This window comes from Myotis lucifugus, unplaced genomic scaffold, assembly GCF_000147115.1.
Source record: "Myotis lucifugus unplaced genomic scaffold, Myoluc2.0 scaffold_20, whole genome shotgun sequence".
Taxonomy (NCBI): domain Eukaryota; kingdom Metazoa; phylum Chordata; class Mammalia; order Chiroptera; family Vespertilionidae; genus Myotis; species Myotis lucifugus.
Window position 1 is genome coordinate 5,761,903 of NW_005871068.1, and position 13,964 is coordinate 5,775,866.

The following is a 13,964-nucleotide window of genomic DNA, read 5'->3' on the forward strand; positions in this document are numbered from 1 at the left end:
TGGATGGGCAAACTGAGATTAGTGAGATGGAGTCTCCCAGGTAGGATATCACAGATCTGAGATTTCTCCCCAGGCAATATGACTCCAAAGCCATTTATGTTTAATTCCTGCACTCTACTGCTTTTGCAAAATAAAAGAGGTGCTTAAAATGCCTTTTGCATAGAAATACTATGATCATTTTATCCTTCATCTTAACACAGGAACATAAATCCTTTCAATTCTTTAATCTTTATTATACTTTTCATTGGTATTGAGTAACTCTCTTAAGAATGTGAAACACATTAAGAATTTTAACAACATGCACTCACTTGAGTATCATATTGTGTTATGTAGACCTAAATTTTCTCAATGTGTGACTAACACAATACCTCTTTCGATAGAAAACTCCGTGCTGTTAAATATAGCTGCACAGTAAAAGCCTCTCATATTTAAAGGGAGAAAAACCCCAACTACTTAGAGAACTACAAGGCAACTAAATTGTAGAAATACATTTCCACAATATTATTTATCTTTATTTTACATTTTCAAAAACAAGGAGGGGCCATCATTTGGCAACATTTCCTGAAAACCCCAAACAATAGTCTACTAGTAATTGCTTCTTATAAAGTGTGTATCATACAAATCACTTCTGTGGTGTTCCAGTCAAAACTGCATAAGCTAAAACTAATCATAAGGAAACAGCAGACTAACTTAAATTGAGGAACAGTCTACAAAATAACAGTCCAGTACTCTCCCAAAATGTCAATCATGAAAGGCAAAGGAATCTGAGGAAATGTTTCAGATTAAGGAAGACTAAAGAAATATAACAATTTATGCCCTAACCAGTTTGGCTCAGTGGATAGAGCATCAGCCTGTGGACTGAAAGGTCCCAGAATCAATTCCGGTCAAGGGCATGTACCTTGGTTGCGGGCACATTCCCAGTGGGGGGTGTGCAGGAGGCAGCTGATCAATGTTTCTCTCATCGATGTTTCTGACTCTCTATCCCTCTCCCTTCCTCTCTGTAAAAAATCAATGGAATATATTTTTTTAAAAAAAGAAATATAACAATTTAATGCAATGTGGCTTCTGGATTGGATAATGGACCCGGAAGAATTTTTTTTTTCTTTCTAAAAAAGACATTATTGGAACAATTGGCAAAATTTGAATCAGATCTGTGGATTAGCCGATAGTATTATATCACAATTTCTTGATTTAAATAATTATACTGTGGTGATATAATATGATTTTTTTGTTTTAAGGAAATAATTGGAGGTAAAGGGATATTATCTTTGCAATTCTCAAATATGTCATAAAATATATATCCCAATCCACTGTTTTTATGAAGCCTAATTTAGCATGCTTTAATCCCTATTAAATTATACATGGACTCATTGAATGCCAAGAGCCAATTTGTTTATTTCTGAAGCACTGGACATGTATCAGCATTTTAGAAGACATGGATATAATATTGGCAATGAAATTTCCTATATTCACTTTATTGAAAATCTGGCTTTGGGTGATTACTAAGCCATAGATATGGTTTGAAACACTGTTATATCCTAGAATTTGGCTTGGCTTCTCCGAGCAACATGAGAAAGGCAGGGTCTGATGATATTTGGTTAACATAATTCGCCCCCGGCTCTCATCCTCATCAAATCTAACATCCAGCTTCACTGGCCATTTCTTAGCCAGACCTGCACATCCTGGATAGTCCATCAGGTAGTGGACTCTGATCCCTGGATGATTGAGATCCTGTCAATATACTAATCTTGATGTGCCTTCTACCTCATTGTGAGCCTCAAATTCTTTTTTTAAATTTATTTTTGTTGATTTCAGAGAGAAAGGGAGAGAGAGAGACATCAATGATGAGAGCATATCATTGATTGGCTGCCTCCTGCATGCCCCACACTGGAGATCAAGCCTGCAACCTGGGCATGTGCCCTGACCAGGAATTGAACTATGATCTCCTGGTTCATAAGTCGATGCTCAACCACTGAGCCATGCTGGCTGGGTGTGAGCCTCAAATTCTTGAAACTCTCTGACTACGACCTCAAATTTACTGAGGGCATATTTTTTTGCAGGAATATATGGATCCATAGATTAAGAGGCACACTCATGCTCCCAAATCTCCAAACTCTGTCTAGTTTTAAAATAGTAAAACTTAAAAATTCCCACTTTTATATTCTATTGACTTTTTGAGTGCTAGATTAAGTCCTAAACTCTGGCCATTTCTGAGGGATAACTTTTGAAAGAAATATAAAATATTTGGTCAAAGTAATTACCATGTTACATAAGAATTAGTGGATCTTTACTGACTCTCCCTTGGGGAAGAAAATCTTTTCTTAAAGTAATCCTCAGATGTATTTACTATATATCTGATTCCTCATACAATATTAGTATAAATAAAAGATAACTTCAAATACTTCCATGCCTTATTGTCTTTTGTGGGAAAATCCATTTTAAATATGCTATGGACTGCAAAACCATTAACTGCCCCTTGCTTTTACAGCTCGGGAGGGTGCAGCCATTGCCAAGACGACTCAGGACTCAGTGCCTCCATACTCCGAGGGCGGGTTCCTGCCTCAAACTTCGCCTCGTGGGAAACAGCTCGGGGAGGGCGCAGCCTTTGCCAAGACGACCCCTGCAGGACTGACTTCCTTCTGGTTAGTTGAGCCTTGGTCGTGATGGGTGTTACACCCAGGGTTTTTATATAAATAGATACTTTCATACCTAGTACATTTTTCTTATTTTGACCTCTATCATTCTGTAATTCCCTCATTAATTACAACCTCTCAACTTCCTGGTTTCTGCCAAGTTCTTATCTATACCTCAAGCATCAAGTACAGTATCACCTTCCCACTCACTACCTTCTCACCCAAGATACTAGTAAAACTAAGAATTGTCCCCTAGCACTTTCACACATACAGACTGGAATATTTCACATGGCCTTTATTAATCTTGGGTGGGTGTGTTGGTAAATTTTGTATCAACTTGACTATGCCATGTTACCCAGATATTTGATCAAACATTATAATAAATGTTTCCATAAGGGTATTTTTTATATGAAAGTATCACCCAAACCAGAGGACTTTGACTAAAGCAGAATACCCTCCATAATATGGGTGGGCCTCGTCCACTTAGTTGAAGGGCTTAATAGAAAAAGACTGCCCTCCCCCTAAGAAGAGAGAATTCTGCCCAATAGGTGACTTCAGACTTTAACTGCATCAGAAACTCCTTCTGGGGTCTCTAACTTGCCGGCCCAACCTGCACATTTTGTACTTGCCAGCCTTCAGAATTGCTTGAACCAATTCCTTAAAATCTCTCTAGACAGATAGATAGGCAGACAGACAGACAGATGGTATCTACCTATCTGAATCTATAGAGATATCCATACCCCTTTTCTATATCTATATCTATATCTGTATCTATATCTATATATCTACATCTACACCTATAACTATATCTATATCTATCTATATCTATATATCTATACCATCTATATCTATATATCTATATTTATATCATATATATATATATATATATATATCCATATCTACATGTTCTATTTGTTCTGTTTCTTTGGAGAACCCTGACTAAACTAACACAGTGAAGGATATTGGAATGTTTGATTTTGACTCTGTATTTTTCTGTCTTTCCACAATTAAGATCCTACTGAAATTTAAATACAAAATAATGGGGGGGGGGGGAAGCTCTTTTGTTAAATTGGATGCCCAAACACAAAAATGCTAACAATTGCTTTCTTAGGGTGACTTTCATACTTTTTTTCTTTGTTTACTCTATTTTTAAAGTATCTTGTAAAGAACTGTATTGTTTATGTTAAACAAAGAAAAAAAATTCACATTCTGTGAGAAAAGCATCAACAATCCCTTTAAATTAGTTGGAGATCCATTTATCCCCAAGGCTACTTGCTCAAAGGTTTGAAAGCAGTTGAATAAAGGCTTGAGTTCAGCCATGTTGGAAGGTTAATAGGAAATAATCTATCTATATAATAGAATAATATGCTAATTAATGGGGACTCCGTAATGGTCACGACCACTTAGCAGGCCTTGGGGGTGGGGGCGGGGCCACAGCGGCCCAGGGACAGGAGCCTGTGGTGCCTCCTCTGGAGTTGGGGAGCTAATGGCGGACTGGCTCTGGTCCTCCTCCAACAGCCAACTCCATTAGGCGTGGGGTTGCTGAGACCCAGGCCGGGCCTCTGGGCACAGATCCACACTTTCGGAGATCAACTCTACCAGGTCGCCCAGAGGCCATGCGGCTGGGTCGCAGGGTGCTGGAACCTGGTGCCCGTTCAAGACGTGACACAGAGAGGAGGTGCGGGAGGAAATCCAGAGAATGGGATGTGGGGGTTCAAGACTCACTTTTTGGGCTTTGTCCTTCTTGGCCCTAGTCCTTTTCTTTAGGGCCTGGAGCGCAAGCACTGCAGGAGAGGGATGGATGAAGGGCAAATGTGGAAGAAAGGAGGTGACCCAGGTGAGGGTGGAGACCGAGCAGAGGCACGAGGTCTGACTGTGGGCTGCCTGAGCGATGGCTCCCGGGCAAGCGCCGCGGCTTTGGTGAAGCTGCCGGCCAGGAGGTGGGCGGCCCAAGGGGTGCAGAGCAGTGCCGAGGCGGGGTGTACCAGAGGGGGCCGGCTGGCGGGGATCTGCCGCGCAGGCGGAGAGTGAGGTTCTGCAGTGGCCCCAGGATGCGTGTTGGCCCGGCGGGGAACAAGGTGGAAGGAAGTCGGGAGGACCCGCAGCCCTGGGGGGGGGGGGGGGTTAAGGGGCAGCGCCACCACAGTGGAGGGGCTCCACACTGCCGGTTACCCTACTACTGCGGTTAGGAAAAACCCCCGGCGCAAACCCAACCCTCGCCCCGGAGGCCTGTGCACTTGACAGGAAGCAACTCCTGCTCCAGCCTTGGCCCAAAAGCAAGCCTGCGCCTGCCCTGCCCCTGCTCCGGAGAAGGAGGGGCAGTAAAGAATGAGGGCGGGGGGAGGGGGAGAGGAAAGAATGTGGGGCTTCTGCGATGAACAGGTGCTTGAGAATGAGGCTCAGAAGCCTGGCAGGGAGATTTGTTCTGTTTGTCCCCTGGCTGCCCCTTAGGAAGGGCAGAGAGCACAGCTGTGAGGGCTCCCTGTGCGCTCAGTCAAGTTCCACAGCCAACTGGAATTGGCCTCAGTTTCCTGGTCTGTAAAATGGGTTAAGTGTGTCCCAGTGCCTTCGCTGACCTTTGAGGGCCAATTGAGATACTATATAAAGAAAATGAGGGCTTCCTCTCGCCAGGCATCCTCATGGGAGTGACATCGTCTTTAAACCCTGCGTGGCAATCCCTGACGCTCTGCCGTGATGCCCATGGAAGACAGGGTGACCTGGAAGTCCAACTACTTCCTTAAGATCATCCAACTTCTGGATGATTATCCAAAATGCCTCATTGTGGGAGCAGCCAATGTGGGCTCCAAGCAGATCTGCATGTCCCTCCGCAGTGGTGCTGATGGGCAAGAACACCATGATGCGCAAGGCCATCGGAGGACATCTGGAAAACAACCCAGCTCTGGAGAAACTGCTTCCCATATCTGGGGGAATGTGGGCTTTGTGTTCACCAAGGAGGGCCTCACTCAGATCAGGGTCCTGCTGCTGGCCAATGAGGTGCCAGCTGCTGCCCGTGCTGGTGCCATTGCCCCGTGTGAAGTCACTGTGCCAGTGCCAGCCCAGAACACTGGTCTGGGGCCCTAGAAGACCTCCTTCTTCCAGGCTCTAGGCATCACCACTAAAATCTCCAGGGGCACCACTGAAATCCCGAGTGATGCACAGCTGATTAAGACTGGAGACAGCCCTAACCGGTTTGGCTCAGCGGATAGAGCGTCAGCTTGCAGACTCAAGGGTCCCGGGTTCGATTCCGGTCAAGGGCATGTACCTTGGTTGCGGGCACATCCCCAGTAGGGGGTGTGCAAGAAGGCAGCTGATCGATGTTTCTAACTCTATCCCCTCTCCCCTCTGTAAAAAGTCAATAAAATATATATTTAAAAAAAACAATTATGATAATAACCAATGGGCATAAAGACACTGGGGGGTAAAGGAGGCCAGGGGATTGTCAAGGGCCGGGGGGGGGGGGGGAGGGGGAAAGGACACATATGTAATAACCCTTTGTAATACTTTTAGCAATAAAAAAAAAAGACTGGAGACAAAAGTGGGAGCCAGGGAAGCCACACTGCTGCTGAACATGCTGAACATCTCCCCCTTCTCCTTTGGGCTGATCATCCAGCAGGTGTTTGACAATGGCAGCATCTACAACCCGGAAGTGCTTGACATCACAGAGGAATCTCTGCATTCCTGCTTCCTGGAGGGTGTCCGCAATGTTGCCAGTGTATGCCTTCAGATTGGTTACCCAACTGGTGCGTCAGTACCCCATTCTATCATCAATGTGTACAGGCAAGTTGCCTGTGGAAACTAATTACACCTTCTCACTTGCTGAAAAGGTCAAGGCCTTCTTGGCTGATCCATCTGCTTTTGTGGCTGCTACCCCTGTAGCAGGAGCCGTGGCCACCACTGCTGCTCCTGCTGCTGCTGCAGCCCCAGCCAAGGGTGAAGCAAAGGAAGAGTCGGAGGAGTTGGACAAGGATATGGGATTTGGTCTCTTTGATTAATTACCAAAAAGCAACCAGCTCAGCCAGCTCTATTTGAGAAACAAGGAAATAAAGGCTTACTTCTCTTAAAAAAAATAAAGAAAAGAAAAGAAAAGAAAATGAGGGAAGAAGTGAGAAAGAAAAGGAAGAGCGAGCAACACAAAAGAAAGATAGGAAGAAACCTGTAAACCTATTGTCACTTAAATAGGGAAAAGAGTCAATAGTGTTGTAATGATGGTATGATGTCAGGTGGCTACTGGAAATATCAGGGAACACTTTATAAAGTATAGGATTATCTAACCATTATTCTGTAATTAATATGCAACCTGAAACTAATACAAAATAATATTGAATGTAAAGAAATGAAAATAGTGAAATTTTTATAAATTTCAAAGTTTAAATAAAGGTTGTAAAGGACAGCAGGGGGAGAATACAAATAGTGCTTTTCATTTTACCACTTTATTGTCTTTTCATTACATGAAGAAGACAGTTGTCTTTATATGGTGATTTTATACTTTTCTAAGTCATTATCTCATTTGATGTTCAGGGCAACTTAAAGACAAGATAATTATTCCCTCTACTATTCAAAGAAAGGAAATCATGGTGTCTGGCCCCAATGATTCAATCACCACATCCTTATTGTAAAGCAGGGTTAGTGAAATTTTCTGTGAAGGGTCCTATCTATACTAATAAAAGCCTTGGGGGTGATCAGACCAGCAGGGGAGGGCAGTTGGGGCTATCAGGCTGGCAGGGGAGCAGATAGGCATCAATCAGGCTGGCAGGGAAGCAGTTAGGGGGCAATTAGGCTGGCAGGCAGAAGTGGTTAGGGGCAATTAGGCAGGCAGGCAGGCAGGCGAGCGGTTAGGAGCCAGTGGTCCCAGATTGTGAGAGGGATGTCTGACTGCCGGTTCAGGGATCAGGCCTAAATTGGCAGTCGGACATCCCCCAAGGGGGGTCCCAGATTGGAGAGGGTGCAGGCCGGGCTGAGGGACACCCCCCATGCACAAATTTCATGCACTGAGCCACTAGTAATAAAATAAAATTTAAAAAAAACTATGGTGAACTGGAGACTATGTAGTCCATCAATTAATAGCAGTGGCTGTGGGTCCAGCAGGCCACAGTTTTAGTTTTAAAAATGTCAGACTTTTCTTTTGAAATATAACAATTTTTAAATGATGGCAACTAACTAAAAAAAGAAAAATCAACCATTTTGTTTTTCAAGCAAACAGATCATTGAGAACTCTGTTTGATGGCCTCAGGCTGATACATGTTAAAAATGATTTCACATCCCAGAAATAAATTGATTTAGCATACCCCACTGAGAATATCATCTTTCAGAGGGGTACTGCATGCTTTTACATGTTGTTGAGTAGGGTATGGATTTCAGAGGCAGAATTAAAGAAATGCAAATACCCACTGATGTACAACAATTTACTTCACTTGAAGCAGAATGGTTCTATGATAATCTATATTTGTCTCTTTTCAGTCAATTCAAATTTTCTCTCAAGCTAAAAATTACTCATTCACATAATTCTAAATTATTTTTGTTAATCCTCACCTGAGGATATATTTCCACTGATTTTTAGAGAGAATGGAAAAGTGGGAAGGAGGGAAGGATAGAGAGAGAGGAACATCGATGTGAGAGAGAAACATTGATTGGTTGCTTCCTACATGCTCAACTGGGGCCAGGGATCAAACCTGCAACATAGATACGTACCATTGACCAGGAATCAAACCCGTGATTCTTCAGTGCTTGGGCTAATGCTCTAACCACTGAGAAAGACCAGCCAGGGCATTCTAGGCTATTTTAAAAATATATATGAAGAATAAGCTTAAGAAGTCTCAATGAGATCTCTTGGTGACATTAGTTGTTTGGATCAGTGATTTGTTAAGGGGGTTGGTATCGTTCATTCCAGGAGAACATTTTAGATTACCAAATTGATGGTTGTGCAGAGCTATTACTAAAATGAGGTAGAAAAAGGTCCAGAAATGCTCCAGATAGTCCCAAATATAAAGAGCTATTCTGCCCTCCTCCAGACTTTCAAATCCCCAGTAAATGTTCATGAACATGAAAAGCCTCTTCATCTGTGAGGCTAGATAGCCTCATTTCATTTTCCATAGAAACACAAAGCATGTTTGTAAAGTTTTAAAACCACCTCAATTTTCTAGATAGGCAACTTCATGTAGATTGAGGAAAGCTGTGCTTTGCTCTCTTGAGAATTTTGCCAAGAGGTGCTCACTCTTCCAGAAAGTTATGCCAAATGAAGTCAATGCTGCCCGTGGTATTTGAGTAGCCATGTTTCACAGCTATATCTGTTCATATAGATGTCACAAGTCCAGTGATTCCTTGGACAGCTACCAGCATTTGACGACCTCATTATGTCTCCTAGCCTGGTCATGCCTCAGCACTCACACCTATGTCTCCTTTATATTAGAGTACTAGAGGCCCAGTGCACGACATTCGTGCACTAGAGGGGGGAAGGGTCCCTCAGCCCAGCCTGCACTCTCTTGCAGTCTCGGACCCCTCAGCGGACATCCCCTTAGCACTCCCATGGAGGCAGGAGAGGTTCCTGCCACCACTGCTGCGCTCACCAGCTGTAAGCCAGGCTCAGGGCTTCTGGCTGAGCAGCATGAGCACCACTCAGCCAAAAGCCAGGCTCGCTGCTCCTTAGCGCTGCCTGGGAGGCAGGAGAGGCTCCCACCACCGCCATTGCACCAGCCATGAGCCAGGCTTCTGGCTGAGTGGTGCTCCCCCTGTGGGAGAACACTGGCCACCAGGGAGCAGATCCTGCATTGAGCGTCTGCCCCCTGGTAGTCAGTGCACATCATAGTGACTGATCGTTCAGCTGTTCGGTCGATTTGCATATTAGGGTTTTATTATATAGGATTATGGTGCTTTCAAAAATCTATGTTTGTCAGGAGGTTCCATTATCTATAAATTGTATTTCAGAATATTAAATGAGGCATTTAAATATTTAGTATGCAAAGAAATTGTTAGGTCCATTTGAGTTGGGAAATACTAACTTAGAATCTATCCTGATTGATGAGCCTAATCCATGTTCATGTCCTCAGGGTAAGAGTGCAGTGCAGTCATTCCATCTCTGAAATATAAAATGTTTCACTTTTGCCAAATTATGGACTTATCACAGTTGAAGCATCATTTCTGAAAACTTTATGGAAGCTTTCTGTGTAAAAATTCAAGGACTTGATTTCCCACCTCATTTTTTTTTCAGAATCATCTAACAAGTTTTAGGTATGATTATTCTACCACTTTTCATTGCTATGATTTGTACTACCTCAAAGAAGAAATAGTTAAAAAAACCTTTAGTGTATTCATTAAGTACTTACAAAATTTCATTTATGTATACACCTTTACTAGAGAACCCCAGTTATCAATGATGCATTGAAGACTATTACTGTCTATTGCCAAAATCAGAGCCCCATGAGCTATACTGCCATCCAATAATTTTTAGGTTATCTCTAAAGCACTTGGTATATCAAGCTTAAAATGTTATAATCTCATTGAGATTTAACTAATAATCACATTTGGTAGAAATAAGGCATCTTTGTGTGTATGATGATATATATATATATATATACATGGGGTATATATCCCCACTGAGGAGCTTGCACAAAGTGCAAGAGAGAGAGAGAGAGAGAGAGAGAGAGAGAGAGAGAGAGAGAGATAAAAACATCAATGATGAGAGGGAATCATTGATCGGCTGCCTCCTGCACACCCCCTACTGGGAATCGAGCCTGCAACCCGTGCATGTGCCTTTGATCAAAATCAAACCTGGGACCCTTCAGTCCACAGGCCGATGCTCTATCCACTGAGCCAAACCAGCTAGGGCAAGAGTCTTTGTTATTAATGACTTAACATAGCTAAATTCTCCTTTAAATTTACCTTCAGAACTTTTTTGGAAGTTCTACCTGGAAGTCAGATTCGGCTGTATGCTTATCAAAACCACTGAAGTAAGTCATCTTCTTAAATGAAGCATGAAACTTCAGAAAGAAAACAAGATGAGTGGATAATATAGGAAGGAGCCACCCACCTAGCCAATTAGATGAGCTAAATTAATTCTGGATGAATCAATAGGTTTAGGCAGCCAGAACCCAATTTCATCTGCCAGAAATATCTTCCCAGAATGTCACCTAATCTACCTAAGCTAGTCAAGTCTGCAGCAGGCATTCTCCTTGTTGTGCGGTATGAACTCTTGAAAACCAAATTAGAATGCAGCATAATAAACAAACAAGTAAGTGCATTAAAAACAATCTCCTTCCAACCTTTGCTTTTACCATTGCCCTAATACTTTGTTCCTTACCATTTCATAGAACATCTATCTCATTCCTACTTTCTTTAGCTATTTAAAGAAAAAAAAACTATTTCTTTTCCTCCTTTATTGATTTGTTTATTTTCAAAATATTTATTGTTGAAAATATTACATATGTACCCTTTTTTTCCCCCATTGACCCCTTCAAGTCTGTTCCCGCACCCTGCTCCCCTCCCCAGGCCTTCAGCACACTAGTCTGTGTCCATGGGTTATGCATATATGTATACAAGTTCTTTGGTTAATCTCTTCTCACCAGCCACCCACCCACCCTTGCCTTCCCTCTGAGATTCCACAGTTTGTGCCATGCTTCTATGTCTCTATTTTGTTCAACAGCTTATTTTGCTCAACAGTTTGTTTTGTTCATTAGATTCCACATATGAGATCATGTGATACTTGTCTTTCTCTGACTGGCTTATTTCACTTAGCATAGTACTCTCCAGTTCCCTCCATGCTGTCTCAAAGGGTAAGAGATTCTTCTGTTTTACTGCTGCATAGTATTCCATTGTGTAATTGCACCACAGCTTTTTTAACCACTCATCTACTGATGGGCACTTGGGCTGATTCCAGATTTTAGCTATTGTAAATTGTGCTGCTATGAACATAGGGGTGCATACATTCTTTCTGATTGGTGTTTGGGTTTCTTAGGATATATTCCTAGAAGTGGGATCACTGGGTCAAATGGCAGTTCCATATTTAATTTCTTGAGGAAACTCCATACTGTTTTCCATAGTGGCTGCACCAGTCTGCATTCCCACCAGCCGTGTACTAGGGTTCCCTTTTCTCCACATCCTTGCCAGCACTTGTCATTTGTTGATTTGTTGATGGTAGCCACTCTGACAGGTATGAAGTGATACCTCATTGTCATTTTAATTTGCATCTCTCTGATGATCAGTGACTTTGAGCATTTGTTCATATGCCTCTTGGCCATCTGTATGTCCACTTTGGAGACATGTCTACATATTGGATCTTTGCCCATTTTTTAATTGGATTGTGTCTTCCTTTTAAGGTGTATGAGTTCCTTATATATTTTGGATATTAACCCTTTATCAGATTTATCATTGGCAAACATGTTCTCCCATACAGTGGACTCCCTTTTCATTTTGTTGGTTTATTTTGCTGTGCAGAAGCTTTTTATTTTGATGTAGTCCCATTTGTTTATTTTTCTCCTTAGTTCCCCTTGCCCTAGGAGATGTTTCCTCAAACATATTGCTAAGAGAGATGTCTGAGATTTTGCTACTGATGGTTTCTTCCAGAATTTTTATGGTTTCATGACATATGTTTAAATCTTTTATCCATTTTGAGTTTATTCTTGTGTATGGTATAAGTTGGTGGTTTAGTTTCATTTTTTAAATGTATCTCTCCAATTTTTCCAACACCATTTATTGAAGAGACTATCTTTACTTCATTGTATGTTCTTAGCTCCTTTGTCAAATATTAATTAACCATATTGGTGTCAATTTCTAGGGCCTCTGACCTATTCCATTGATCTATATGCCTGTTCTTGTGGCAGTACCAAGTTGTTTTGATTACATTGGCTTTGTAGTATAGTATGATATACAGTATTGTGATCCCTCCAACTTTGTTCTTCTTTCATAAGATTGCTTAGAGTATTCGGGGTCTTTTTGGTTGCATATACATTTTTGGAGTATTTGCTCTAGATCTGTGAAATATGCCATTGGTATTTTAATTCAGATTGCATTGAATCTATAGATTGCTTTGGGTAGTATGGACATTTTAATGATATTAATTCTACCAATCCATGAACACGGTATATTCTTCCACTTGTTTATATCTTCCTCTATCTCTTTTTTCAATGTCCTGTAGTTTTCCAAGTGCAAGTCTTTTACCTCCTTAGTTAAGTTCACTTCCAAGTATCTTAATTTTGTTGTTGTTGCAATGGTAAATGCAGTTGTTCTTTTTTTGTTTTGTTTTGTTCTTTTCTGAGAGTTCATTATTGGCATATAAAAAATGTCACAAATTTCTGGATGTTAAGTTTGTATCCTGCTACATTGTCAAATTCATTTATCAAATCTAGTAGAATTTTGGTGGAGTCTTTAGGGTTTTCTTTGTAAAATATCATGTCATCTGAAAATAATGTTTTCCTCCTTTCCAATTTGGATGTCTTTTATGTTTTCTTCTTGTCTGATTGCCCTGGTTAAGAGTTCCAGTACAATGTTGAACAAGAGTGGTGAAAGCGGACATCCCTGTCTTGTTCCTGTTCTTAGTGGAAATAGTTTTAGGTTTTGCCCATTGAGTATGATGTAGGTTTGTTATATACGGCCTTTATTATGTTGAGATATGATCCCTCTACTCCCACTTTGCTGAGAGTCATTATAAAAAATGGGTGTTGGATTTTGTCAAGTACTTTTTCTGCTTCTATTGATATGATCATATGATTTTTGCCTTTTGCTTATGTCATGCTTATTGATTTGTGAATATTGTACCAGCCTTGCATCCCTGCAATAAATCCCACTTGGTCATGGTATATGATCTTTTTAAGGTATTGCTGTATCAGTTTGCTAATAAATTGTGGATGATTTTAGTGTCTATGTTCATCAGGAATACTGGCCTGTAATTCTCTTTCTTTGTAGTGCATCTGGTTTTGTAATTGGGATAATGCTGGCCTTATAAAAAGAGCTTTGACATGTTCCTTCCTCTTTGATTTTTTTGAAATAGTTTGAGGAGGCTAGGTGTTAGGTCTTCTTTGAATGTTTGGTAAAATCCCCGGTGAAGCCAACTGGACCAGGGCTTTTGTTTCCTGGGTTTTTCTTTTTAATTATTGCTTCAATTTCATCAGTTGTTATTGGCCTATTCAGGTTTTCTGACTCTTCCTGATTCGGTTTTGTAATATTGTATTTTTCTAGGAATCCGTCCATTTCATCCTCACTGTCCAGCTTATTGGCATATAATTGTTCATAGTATTTTCTAACAATCCTTTGTATTTCTATGGTGTCAGTTGTTACTTCATTGCTTTCATTTGTGATTTTATTTGGGTCCTCTGTTTCTTTCTTGATTAGTCTGGCTAACAG

At 41.3% G+C, this 13,964-nt stretch overlaps 1 pseudogene; it reads left to right on the forward strand.

Annotated features, from left to right (window-relative positions):
• The first annotated feature begins 5,279 nt into the window (after nucleotides 1-5,279).
• On the forward strand, nucleotides 5,280-6,694 carry LOC102420406 (annotated as a pseudogene).
• The last annotated feature ends 7,270 nt before the right edge of the window (nucleotides 6,695-13,964 follow it).